The sequence below is a fragment of the Crocodylus porosus genome, unplaced genomic scaffold (assembly GCF_001723895.1).
Source record: "Crocodylus porosus isolate Cpor-Errol unplaced genomic scaffold, CroPor_comp1, whole genome shotgun sequence".
NCBI lineage: Eukaryota > Metazoa > Chordata > Crocodylia > Crocodylidae > Crocodylus > Crocodylus porosus.
In genome coordinates this window covers 6,271,702-6,284,275 of record NW_017728912.1, presented here as the reverse complement: position 1 = coordinate 6,284,275, position 12,574 = coordinate 6,271,702, and positions in this window count along the sequence as shown.

The following is a 12,574-nucleotide window of genomic DNA, read 5'->3' as shown; positions in this document are numbered from 1 at the left end:
CAGACCTCTCTGCAGTGCCGCAAACTGCACACACGGCCCATACACGTGTTTGCTGCGATACTAATTTGCAGCGTAGCAGGGGGAGGTTGACACTAGGAGATCTCAGTGTCAAAAACACTGCGGCAGAAGAAAGCAGGGCAGCACATGGCAGCAGCATGCACCATCCAAAATCAGAACATGGACAGCCAAAGTCCACCCACCTGAGTTGCCACTGCTGGAGCCCTGTGAGGCCTTCAGGATCCCAGGTAAGGCTGCTGGAGCCAGTCCAGGTGCTGGCCCCAGCCTCCCTTACCCTACCCAGGGCAACTTGCCATGTGCCAGAATGTGTGTGCAGGGGCATTCCCCACGGAGAAGTAGCAGCGGCACAACTATGTGCTGCTGCTATTTGTCCCCAGGTTAATGCAGGTGCATTCTCATCTGGACATGCCCTGAGACTGCATTTTGCTACTGTTTGTCAGTTGTGCCTTTTAATCCAAAATCAAAATAAGTTCACCATATGCCTGCTCTGCTCTCTTTGCTCATGAAGAAATATAACAGGAATATCTGTTTTACTAAATTACCAAGCCATTGCAACTGAGCCCAGATTACAGCCACATTGATTTTGCTGTACCTTTTCCCCCATATCACAAGCCATTATGTAAGTGTTTTGTTTCTGCTTCCTGAATGATGTTAAAAGAAAAGAACAGTATTATTATTGTCCGTCTCCTAAAGAGGGCATTGAGAAATTTCACCTGCTTTGGCGTGTCAAAGTATTAATGTAAATCATTTGTAAATGATGGGATAAAAAGGTAATTTGTGTCCTTAACGCTCATATGACTCTATGTTCTCAGGAGGTAATGTCAGTAATCCAATCTTAGAAGTTAAAGAGGCAGAGACAAACTCAGATGTCACAGAGATGCCTGGTACAGTATGAACTGGAAAAAGTAACAAAATTGCAATTGGGGTTTCAGCCATGCATAGTATAAAGTAATTGATACTTTGTTCAGAGAGCTTTCACTGTGACATACTGGTGCTCTTCCAACTAGCTGATTGACCTCTATTACATTACTAAATCTCCCCTATTACATTGTCCCAGGATCTAGATCACTTGCAAATTCAAAAGCTCATAAAAAAATTGAAATAGTCCATAATAATTTTAAACTGATATACATAGAGTGAATAACTGCTTATAAGCATTTTGGAATGGCATCAAACAGAATGTTAGCACAACAGTTTAAGAAATACTGAATAAATATTAATTGATATAGCCAGGTAAAGCCAAATATTCAGAGTACAGTTCTGTTATTCAGAGAACACTGCCTTTTATAGATTCATAGATTGTAGAGTCGGAAGGGACCCCGAAGGATTATAGTGTCCGACCCCCTGCCCCAGGCAGGAAAGAGGACCGAGGTCAGATGACCCCAGCCAAGTGCCTATCTAGCCTCTTCTTGAAGACCTCCAAGTTAGATGATAGTACCATCTCTCCTGGCAGTCTGTTCCAGATTCTGGCCACCCTTACTGTGAAAAATTTCTTCCTAATGTCTAACCTGAATCTACTCTCCATTAGTTTGTACCCATTGTTCCTACTTACTCCTACAGGTGCCCTGGTAAATAGTGCATCTCCAGCTCTTTGCTGTCCTCCCTTGATAAACTTATAGGCAGCTACAAAGTCTCCCCTCAGACGTCTCTTGTGAAGGCCGAAGAGATCCAGATCCCTCAGCCTCCCCTCGTAGGGTCTTGCATGGAGGCCACTAATCATACGAGTGGCCCTCCTCTCCAGATTCTCCACATCCCTCCTGAAGTGCGGTGCCCAGAACTGGACACAGTACTCCAGCTGTGGCCTGACCAATGCTGCATAGACGGGGAGCATCACCTCCCTTGATCTGTTGGTCATGCATCTGCTAATGCACGATAAGGTGCAATTGGCTTTGTTGATGGCTTCATTATACTGCCGGCTCATGTTCATCTTGGAATCAACTATGACTCCAAGATCCCTTTCAGCTGCTGAGCTGTGGAGGAGGTCATCCCCCAACATATAGGTGTGCAGGGGATTCCTCCTCCCTAGGTGGAGTACCTTGCATTTGTCTTTGTTGAATTGCATCCTGTTTCGTTCTGCCCATTGCTCCAACCTGTCCAGATCTGCCTGTATCTACTCCCTGCCCTCCGGTGTATTAGCTTTGCCTCATAACTTGGTGTCATCTGAGAAATTGGACAGGGTGCTCTCCATACCATCATCCAAACCACTGATGAAAATATTAACACCGGTCCAAGGATCAAACCCCACAGGACACCACTGCCCACCTCCTTCCAGGTCAAGACCCATCTACCACCACTCTTTGAGTGCAGTCCCTAAGCCAGTTGGCTGCCCACCTGACATCCACTCCACAGCCTGCTAGCTTCCTTATTAGAATAGGATGTGAAACTGTTTTGAAGGCCTTCTTAAAGTCCAGGTAGATGACATCTGCCTCAGCTCCAGTGTCAAGGCAGTGTGTTACCTGGCTGTAAAAGGCTATGAAGTTTGTTAGGCAGCCCTTGTAACAGTTGTCTTAGGACAGAGGTGGGCAATTACTTTGGGCAGAGGGCTCCTTACTGAATTTTGGCATGCCATCAAGGGCTGCCTAACAGGCAGCCCAGGGCAGGTAACTATGAATTTTCTAAACTTTTTAGGGGCCCCCCCAGGCCAGATAGAACGGCCTGGTGGGCCACATCTGGCCCCTGGGCTGCATTTTCATAGTTTCATAGTTTCTAGGTTCAGAAGGGACCTGAGCAGATTATTGAGTCCAACCTCCTGCCGTGGCAGGAAAGAGTACTGAGGTCAAACGACACCAGCAAGGTGTACACCCACCTCTGTCTTAGGATCTACCTTCCTACCAGCCAGGAGACCAGCTGTATGGGAACACAGCACAGGGGCTACCATTACAAATACTTCAAAAATTAGGCTGATCTGCATTGGGGCTCTTAAGAAAATGCTGTTGTTTGAAGCCAGACTTTCTTCTCATGGAAGTTATTTCAACCTTGTGACATGAAAAGTTGACATGAAATGGTAGGTTGAAAAAAAAATTAAAATAACCCTAATTTGATATCAAACACTATTTTTATGACATTTTAATTTCCAGTAACTGAATGGATATATTTAAATATTTTACCATCTGGATATTTAGAATATTTATAATTGTGTTTAACATGCACATCAGAATTAGAAAACAAGAAACATTTAAGGGCATCAGCAGACCTTCTCTCTTATCCACCTTCAATATCAAGCCATCACTCCAGATCTTTAGCCCATGAACGATGTGTGCCCCCAGTGGCTGGGGGAGGCATGGCAGTGGCAGGAGCACAGTGGCAGGAGCATGGTGGTGGTAAGTGAGGCGCTCCCACAGACACTGCCGGCACTATCAACAGGAGGAGAGGGCATGGCGAGCGCTGACCAGGGGTCGGTGACCACCCACAGACACCACCAGCTGTGTTGGTGGCAGGGTGATGAGCAGTGACTACCCGCACAGCACTGCCTTTTTGCAGGGGGTGTACCGCCATGCTCAAGGGGTGCATGTGCACCTGTTACACGTCACCCCTGCTTTAGCCTACAGATCAGAACACCAACCTGAGAACAAGACAGAATTCACTTCAGTAACCTGCTTCTTTTTTTTACAAGTTTTACCAAAGGGCTTCTGCTCAATTATGAACCATACACCTCTTTCCACTTGTGGTCCTAGCTTCTCCCTCTGCCCTGGTCCATCACATTTTAAAAACAAAGATTTTTCACTAATTATCAAATAAATCCAAAGAGCTTTTAAGGTGTAAATCACTGCTCAATCATTATTGTCATAGTTATTGGCAATAACTGAAGTATTTCCAGGTGCCTACAGGTTGTCTGCTAGCCAGGGCCAGGCACTCACTCAACAGTTAGAGAAGTCCATCACCTGACATCAGGATTTCTTATGGTTGCAACCTGCGCATTAGTACATCTGTGATACTTAGCAAGGACTATGAGCAACTGAATTGAAAAGAGTGTCTTCTCAGCCTGAGGCAGCAAGGTTGTGAGAAGCTTTGCTTTCCTTTTTCTACATATATCTGCAGAACAAGTTACATAGCACAGTGATTCTCCCATAGAAGAGCTCTTATAGGACAAAGTACACATAAGGAGTTGCTCAGAATGAAGAGACGGACTAGGATTTTGCAGCTCCTTGTAGCCCATCTCAGCTATATCATCTTTTAAAGCAGGGGTGGGCAATTATTTGGGTTGGAGGGCCACTTAAGGTGCTTCCCTGAGCTGTTGCAGGCCTGTGGGAGGTGCTGACTCAGCACAGCATGGCACGATGGGTGGGGTGCTGAAGTGGCACTGCAGGCAGGGGTGCAAACCCGATGCAGCAGCAGGGGTGGGGAGTGCTGACCTGGCATGGTGAGGGGGTGCTGACGCAGCCCCATGGGGCTGGCACTGCCTGGTGTGGCAAGAGGGGGCAAACTGTCCTATCTGGCCCCAGTCCATCCACTCTGCACCCACTGCTGGGGGTGCCAGACTGAGCAGATGGGGTCTCCACAGAGACCAACCCAGGACCCCCATGGACAGGGCATACATAGCCAGGCAGATGAGATGGAGATGGAGCAGGCAGGGAGCAGGATCCAGGAGCAGGACAGGTGGACAGGGCCAGGATTGCAGTGTGGTGATGGCTCAGGGCTGGGGCCTCAAGCAGAGCAGCAATCTGTTCCCCTCATGTCCCTGTGACTGGTCATGCCATCACAGTTTCTACAGGCAGGGATGTGAGGAGGGCTAACTTTAGCTGTGCTCTGGGCCCCAGCTCTGCCCTGTCACCACCCTGCAATCCCAGCCCCTGCCCACCCCCCTCCTGGACACCATCCATGGCCACCAATGGCTCCATCTGCCTGGCCAAGAGCAACCTGCCTGCAGGGGGCCCAGTCCAGTCTCCACAGAGACCCTCCCCACCCTCTTGCGCCCCCAGTGGTGGGTGTGGGGTGGAGTGGCAGTGGCAGCTGGGCAGAGTGAACCACTACCACGGGTGCTGGTGAGAAGCCCAGTCTGGCCACTGTGCAGCCCCGACCCTGCTGTGCACCGAGGGGCAGCGGATCCAGCAGGACACACCATAGCCCGGGTTGCCCCTGAGCCTGAGCCAGGCAGGCTGGATAAAACCTCTTAGCGGGCTTGATTCTGGTGATAGACAGTATTTTGCTCACTCCTGGTTTCAAATTTAAAGAGAAGAAAACAATTATGTTTCTAGCGCTGAATCCCAAATCAAAGCTTTCCTACTAATTTTAAAATTTGGATCCGATTGTTCCCAGACTAGATAGATTCTGCTTTCTGCGTGAGTAGGACAACAGCTGCCCTATAAAAAACAGCATATATCCCCTTAAAACATATATGGACCTGATGACTAGCACAGAGCTGGTCCATGGGGCAGATGAGTAGCGCAGGGCTCTCAGGGAATATGTTTAAGTGAGATGAGCTAATTTGTGACACTAAATTCACATTTCTTCTAAATTAACACAGTGAACATGGTATTTACAGTACATAAATACAGTTGCCATACTTGTTCATCACTGAATATTATACATTCAGCTTTCCTTTAATTATTTAGTAAAAGAATAATGCATTTATAAGGCATAAGACAAAAGCTGAAGATTAAAATATGTGAAGAAAAAGTGGTGAAACCAGATGAATTTGATACCCCTCGTTTAAAAGAACAGAGTATCCTATCTACTTTGATTATAACTGACGCAAGTATCATATCATACCTATAACTGTGGTGCACAGGCATTGTTTCGTTTGGTCTGGTTGGGACTAATGACTTCCTGAGGTCTCTTTCAGCTCTCCTTTTCAAAATTATAGTAAAGGTGGGAGAATTCAAAGAAACATATTTATCTCCTTCTAAAAATGAAACCTTCAGAGAATATCATGATTTTTACTTACCCAGGTAAAAGGCATGAAATATTGGCTATTTAAGAAACAATGATTCTTTACCCAACTATCAGACCTTTCACTTATATCAGTAGTAGTAGAAGCTTTGTCAAAACAATACAATAAAATGAGCAATAAAAATTATATATAATAAACCAACATTTATATAATGTATAATTTTTGCCAAAAATATATAATAAAATTACCCATTATACAAGTTTGCACAAAATTAAAATAGAACATAGTGTATGATGATATAAAAAAAAAGGTAAAATGAAGTCATGGGCATAAAAAAAAGCCAGTGAGATTTCCTTTTGATTTTGGCCCTTATTCTTTGTTCAAGTAATACAAATACACCTGGGGATCATAGGACAGGCTCTGAAGTGTTAGAAAGAAGGCAGATTTTTTAAAAACAAGACCCATATATCATTAGGGATATACACACTGCAGCTACCAGTTCCTTCCATTGCCTCATTTGATAATGTTTCATTTTTTTGTCTATTAATTTTTTATAGTCTATTTTTATCCTGATCTGTTGGAAGCTAGCACAGTCATTTTTAGATGTTTGTTCCTCCAAGGCATCTATTAAATCATATTTAACTTTAAAGCAGGCCTCATCAAACTAGATTTTGTGTCACTGACACGGTCTATTCCCAGCAAAGAGCTCTCTTTTGTGAGGAGCATCTCAAATAACCTTATCAGTCTCTTTTGTGAGAGCATTTTCCAATTATTGGACAACTGCTTCATATTGGGTAATTGCTTCTTCAGGTTTTTGTACTTTAAGAATGTGAGATAAGTGGCCTGAGAAGGTATCTTTGAATCGAGCAACACCTTTGTCTCATTTCATTGTTCCATTGAATTCTTTTTTTCACTGACTACTTCTAATTTGGCAGCTATTTGGATAGTTTTTGGAGAAGGCTTTTGGAGACAGTTTTTGGATTTCAGTCCTTTTGTGATCAGATATTGGAATAAACAATAGGTTCATATTTCCTACAAAGTTAGGTTTGCCCTTTCTGATTCTGGCACCTTTTTAAAAGAAATGTTTTCACCTGTTTAAATGTGTTCACCGGCTATATTTCTTTACCTCCAGAGCACTGTTTAACTGTGAGTGCTTCCTTTATTCAGGGGTGTGGGCTGTAGCCGTGTTGGTCTAAAAGTCCTATGAAGTGCTTGCTTGCCTATGTTTCTGTGGCTGGGAATAGACATTGCACACATCACCCTTTTAATCAAAGCTTAGCAATCAGCTGAATCTACTGCTGCATTTGTGCCATTGATCCAATTATGCAATCCCAGGATACTTGTTCAGACATATTTTCAGATGTCCCAAGATCAACTGTACTTCCTATCCCATGAACCTTTTTAGAATCTATCCCGGGGACAACTGACTTGGACATCTGAATGATTATACTTTGTCCCAGATGCGATATCTGTTTGTAGCCAGTGGGCACGTCTACACTGGACACTACTATGCAGTGGTTACTGCACTTGATTTAGTACTTGATTATACTACAAGCATAATCAAGTACTACATAAATGCACAGTCACTGGAGTTACTGTGCAGTAGCACCAGCAAATGCCTTTTAGTGACACTATTGCCCAGTAACCTATGAGTACTGCACAGTAGCCTATTAGCACTGTTTGTGCTGTGACATGCTACTGCGCACTATTATTTGGCAACTGTGCAGTTAGTGTCTTGTGTAGATGAGGGGGGTGTGTGTGTGTGTGTGTGTGTGTGTGTGTAAAGGACAAATGCTAACTAAAACAAGAATCAGATAAAAGCATGATGTCAGTTATTCTAGTGGTTGCTCAGTGATATAGGACTTAGTCATGTCTTTAAGGAAGGAATTTTGCTTCAGGAAATTATATGAAGTCCTGTCTATGCTAGCCTTTAAACTAGTGTCAGCACTAATGCAGTTACACCCATTACTGGCAAGTAGATACACAACGCGTGTCCAGAGAAGGCTATGAGAATGCCTGGGCAAACTTGGAAGCCTTGCAGTATGGTCTGAAGGACAAAAAAAAATTCACACTGTACAGGCAGTCCTTTACTTAGGACGTTTTGAGTTACAATGAATGGCACTTATGACGTTTATAAATTGACATCTTGTTTTGATTTTCTGATGTCGGTTTTGACTTTATGATGCTTGATCTGATGCAACACCACGCCAGCAAACAAGTTCGCTGTGTCACCCATCTCCCTGGAGAACATCTGTCCAAACTTCCTTGGACACTTTCTTTAAGAAAGCAGACAAGACTCCTAACAAGAAACCCTTCAAAAAGTCCAACCAAGAGCCTTTCAAAAAGTCCAGCAAAGTCACTTCAAAGAAGTCCTTCCAACTCCACCAAGACCGTTTCAGGCTGGACGTAAGGAAGAACTTCTTTACTGTGCAAGCCCCCAAGGTTTGGAATGGACTGCAGCCGGAGGTGGTTCAAGCACCTACTTTGAACACCTTCAAGAGACATCTGGATGTTTATCTTACTGGGCTCCTATGATCCCTGCTGACTTCTTCCCCTGGGACAGGGGACTGGACTTGATGATCTTCCAAGGTCCCTTCCAGCCCTAATGTCTATGAATCTATGAAACATGATTGCTATTTACAATAGAAATACATTAATGTAGCTATATGACTCACCTATAATTGACCGAGTACAAAATTCTGGGGTTTTTTTGGTGAAAACAGGGTATCAGGCCTTGGTTCAGGAACCAATCCCCCATTTATAACATCGTTCCTATGAGAAAATTGGTTCCGAGTTACAAAGTTTTGACTTAAGATGGAGTTTTCAGGAACTAATTGCATAGTAAGTCTGAGGACTGCCTGTATTAGACCAAAGATAAAACTTGGATAAAGTGAATTCTTACAGAGACCAAGCATTTATTGAGAATCCATCTGCTGACTTGTACATTTGTGGACTGGTACCTAAATAGTCCCTGCTCACTCAACTCTCAGGGCCACGAACAGAGACCTGCTTTCTTTCAGATACTCAAGAAGAAATGATCAGCCTTCTTAGATTTCAAAACCAATGATTAGATGCACTCAGATATGAACTGCAAGTCCGTTCAGTCTCTGGAGCATGGGGGTAATCTGTAAGTGAAAACCACTGCTAGGTAAATGGGTGGTGTGCAAGCATGTGCTCAACTGGAGTGCATTGCAGTAGCTGATGCTACCAATCTCAGTCTTTTCTTTGAGCATTTGAGCAAACTGAGTTAGAGTAGTGGAAGGGCACTAGAGTTCCTGGCTGTCTTTTTATCTTTTACACAGCCAAATGATTATAGGCACAGGATGATGCATGGATGAAAACTGGAATGAAAAACCACAACCCTAACATCTAGCACTCAGGAAAAAAAAACTTGGATTTGGGCCCAGGTAAAGCATGTCTAAGCTGCAAAGGGCAATGCTTTTGTTCCTGCAAACACTGGGATGTTGCCTTCAAAGAAAACACACAAAACTGAAAGACGTATTTACTGCAGTTTGTTACGCTAATACACAATATAAACCAAGAATTGTAGCATTAAAAGACCAATGTTCACTACAAAATTCCAACAGTATATTCCAGAGTTTAACATCAAACCATAAACTGCCAGACTGAGCCCATCCTCAATTAATGGGATTTACAGGCAGAAGCAACTTTTCTGTTACTTAATAGTTCATGAGTCAACAGCTGATTTATGAAATATTAAGTGATGGAAAATGACAAAACAAGAAGGTTGAATTTTGACATTTCAGTTGTAATTCTAAAAGATGTTGTATGCAAGGAAAGAGAGCACTTGGAGGGCATAATTCTTTTTTTTACTTGAACGTTCTAAGTGGAAACAAATAATTGTCTAGGTTCAATGAGGGAGGGATTCTCACCAAACATATCTTTTTCCTATAATAGCATTCTTTTTTTAGAAAAAAGAAAACTGTCACAGATATAGTCTTCAATTTTATGTTTCTGATCTGGATAAAAATAAAACAGTCTACCTTGCCTGACAGTGTAAAAGAAAAGTAGAAGAATGGTTCTTTGTGCAGCGTGTGTTGGACACTGCACCTGGATGCTAAATGATTCTTGGTTGATTTCTTGATTGACAATCTTCTTCACAACACTGTCCAGCTACATGTGAAAACTAAACCTCATTCATGTAAGAAAAGTACCAAAACCTTGTGACAGATATTCTGATCAGGATCCTATTGAGATGAGTACAAGTTCTATAGAACTGGATCCAGTTTCTTTGCTGTGTTGCTTATACAGAAGGATTCCCTAATGCAGAAGTTTAGAACACTTTGAATTCCTTGCTGCAGTCACAGTGCTGTTGAAATCCTCTTATCATTACACAAGCATGATGCTAATTAGCTCATATTCATATTGTCATAACAGGTTCACAAAGACATGAAGACATCCTTTGAAATTCAGGATGTCAAGCAGGTCTGAATAGGGGCCCTTCAAAGCCCTCACCTGCCAAACCCTACTCGGCTAGACCTTGTAAGTGTTGCATTAGAAGGTGATTCATTTCCTCCCCTCTCAGAAGCTAAGCATGTTACTTCCAGTATTCTTGCATGAGAATACAATGCCATATGCTAAAGATAGTGCAAAAGAAAACCTGAAGCCATGAGAAACTTGAAAAGCTTTACTGAAACTTCTGTGTTCAGTTTCTTCAAGGGGTAACTAGCTTCCCAGTGCTTCGAAGGGGGACCTGATGATCTCATTTTGCAGTTTGTTTGGGTCTTTTTCTAAGGGAATGAAGGGCAACTTGCAGTCTGATGCCCCCTAAAATGCACAGTGTTACACCTACCACGCAAGAGGAATAAAAAATGTCTGATTTTTTTTAGACCACCCTGACTCAAACTGCACAGTAGGAATAAGAGATCAGTCTATGCCACCTCACAAGAGATAGTTTCTACAGACTACGAGCTTGTAATGAAGACTCCATCATTTTTGTTTAACAGTCAAATCTTCCATTATTTTTATTCCTTTACCAGACATGTATATTAACCCACCCAATAAATAAGACAGCAAGAAACACCTAGTGATCCTGAAAATATTCACAGGGACTAGGGACAGACATTACACATACATTGGTTTAAATGATCAGAAACTGGTTTAAACTTGTAACAGAACAGATGTTCAGTGCACATAAACCAGTTTAAAAATGGCTGAAACCGGTTTGAGATAAACCTGGTTGAATGTAGTATTAGACTCAACTGATTTGGGTCAAGCTGGTTTATGCAATGTCTATCCCAGACCCAACCTGGTTTAACTTAAATCAGAGTCCCATAGCATCCCAGATGCTTTCCAGCCCTGGCTGGAGTGGTCTGCTTCACAGCAGAGCAGGCCCCGCCCCTTTGCTCCTTGGTTGGAGCTCCTGCAGAGGGGGCAGGCACCGCAGGGTCTGCCTGGCTTCCCTCTGCCCACCCCACCTCACCACTCCCTGCTCAAGCAGGGATCCCCCCCACAGAAGGGACTGTAGCCGGCATGTGGTATGCTAGCTAATGCTGAGAGGTGCCTGTGTAAGGCAGACAGGACAGTGTCTGCTCAGGTCTTTTTGGAGTTAATCAACAGGTCAGCTGGTAGTGTTCCTCCATTCCTTCCTTGGAACAAGTTGTTTAAGAAGAGCTTGAACTAATGGGAGGGGCTTTTGTTTTCTGATAGGGTGATAAATGCTAACTCCAGGCTGTGTAACTAAATGCTCTGTTATCAACTCCCTGCTGGCTCCCTCACTGATCAGGAAGGGGGCAGGACCCCCACCCTAATCAAAGCATCCTGCAAAGGCCTGGCCACACCCCGCCAGCTCAGCATCGTGGAAGGGAAGGGAGGGCTGCTCTAGCACCTGCCGGCTTCTAGCCTAAGCCACTACAGGCATGTGCCTGCATTTCTTCAGTCCAGAGGGGATGTCTGCGTGGTTCAAACCAGTTCAGCCTGGCCCAGTTAGACTAACCTGCAAAGATTGAATCAATTCAGGATCAGACTTTTTAAATGTCTTTCCCTAGCCTCAGAGTTAGATGAGATGCACTGTGTTTAGATTAGATTCCACACAGAAGAATTCTCAGCAGTTTGAAAGTAATGTGCTTGTTTCCTATGGAAAATATTGTTTGTTTGTGCTTTGAAAACTGTATTGAGATTTGTGAGGTGAGGTAATATATTTTATTGGACCAAGATGCATAGTTTGGAGAGGTAATTGGGGAGGTTTTGGGCTTCAGGCACTTTTCATCAGTCCAAGTTAAGTGCAAGTAAGAGTAATTACTTGTACTTACTTTATCCTAACTCTTGCTTTATCTTAACATAATATGTTAATAGATTCCCCACCTGAAAGGCAAGTGGATGGTCTTCCCTCTCTCCTGGAAGACTGTCATCCTTATATCAAGGGACTGCTGCTACCAGCTCTAATGAATGGTTATCACCTCTGGAGCAAAAAGAAGTTACTGGAGGGAAAGGTGAGTTGTAATAAGCCTTAATAAAGACAATATCTTAATGAAGACTTAAGAATAATAAGCCTTAATAAAGCCAATGGTCAATGTTAAATCCATGGTTTCTGGTGTCTAGTAAAGTTATGAGTTCCTAGGCCTGTCTTCTTGAATTATGGAGGTTTCCTTGGAGGACAAAGACTGCAAAGTCAGAGATGGAATGGTTATTTTGGGAAAAGTGTTCTCCTATCAGTGATGGATTTTGTTCTGGTCTTTATAATTTTTTTATGTTGGGGTTTATTCT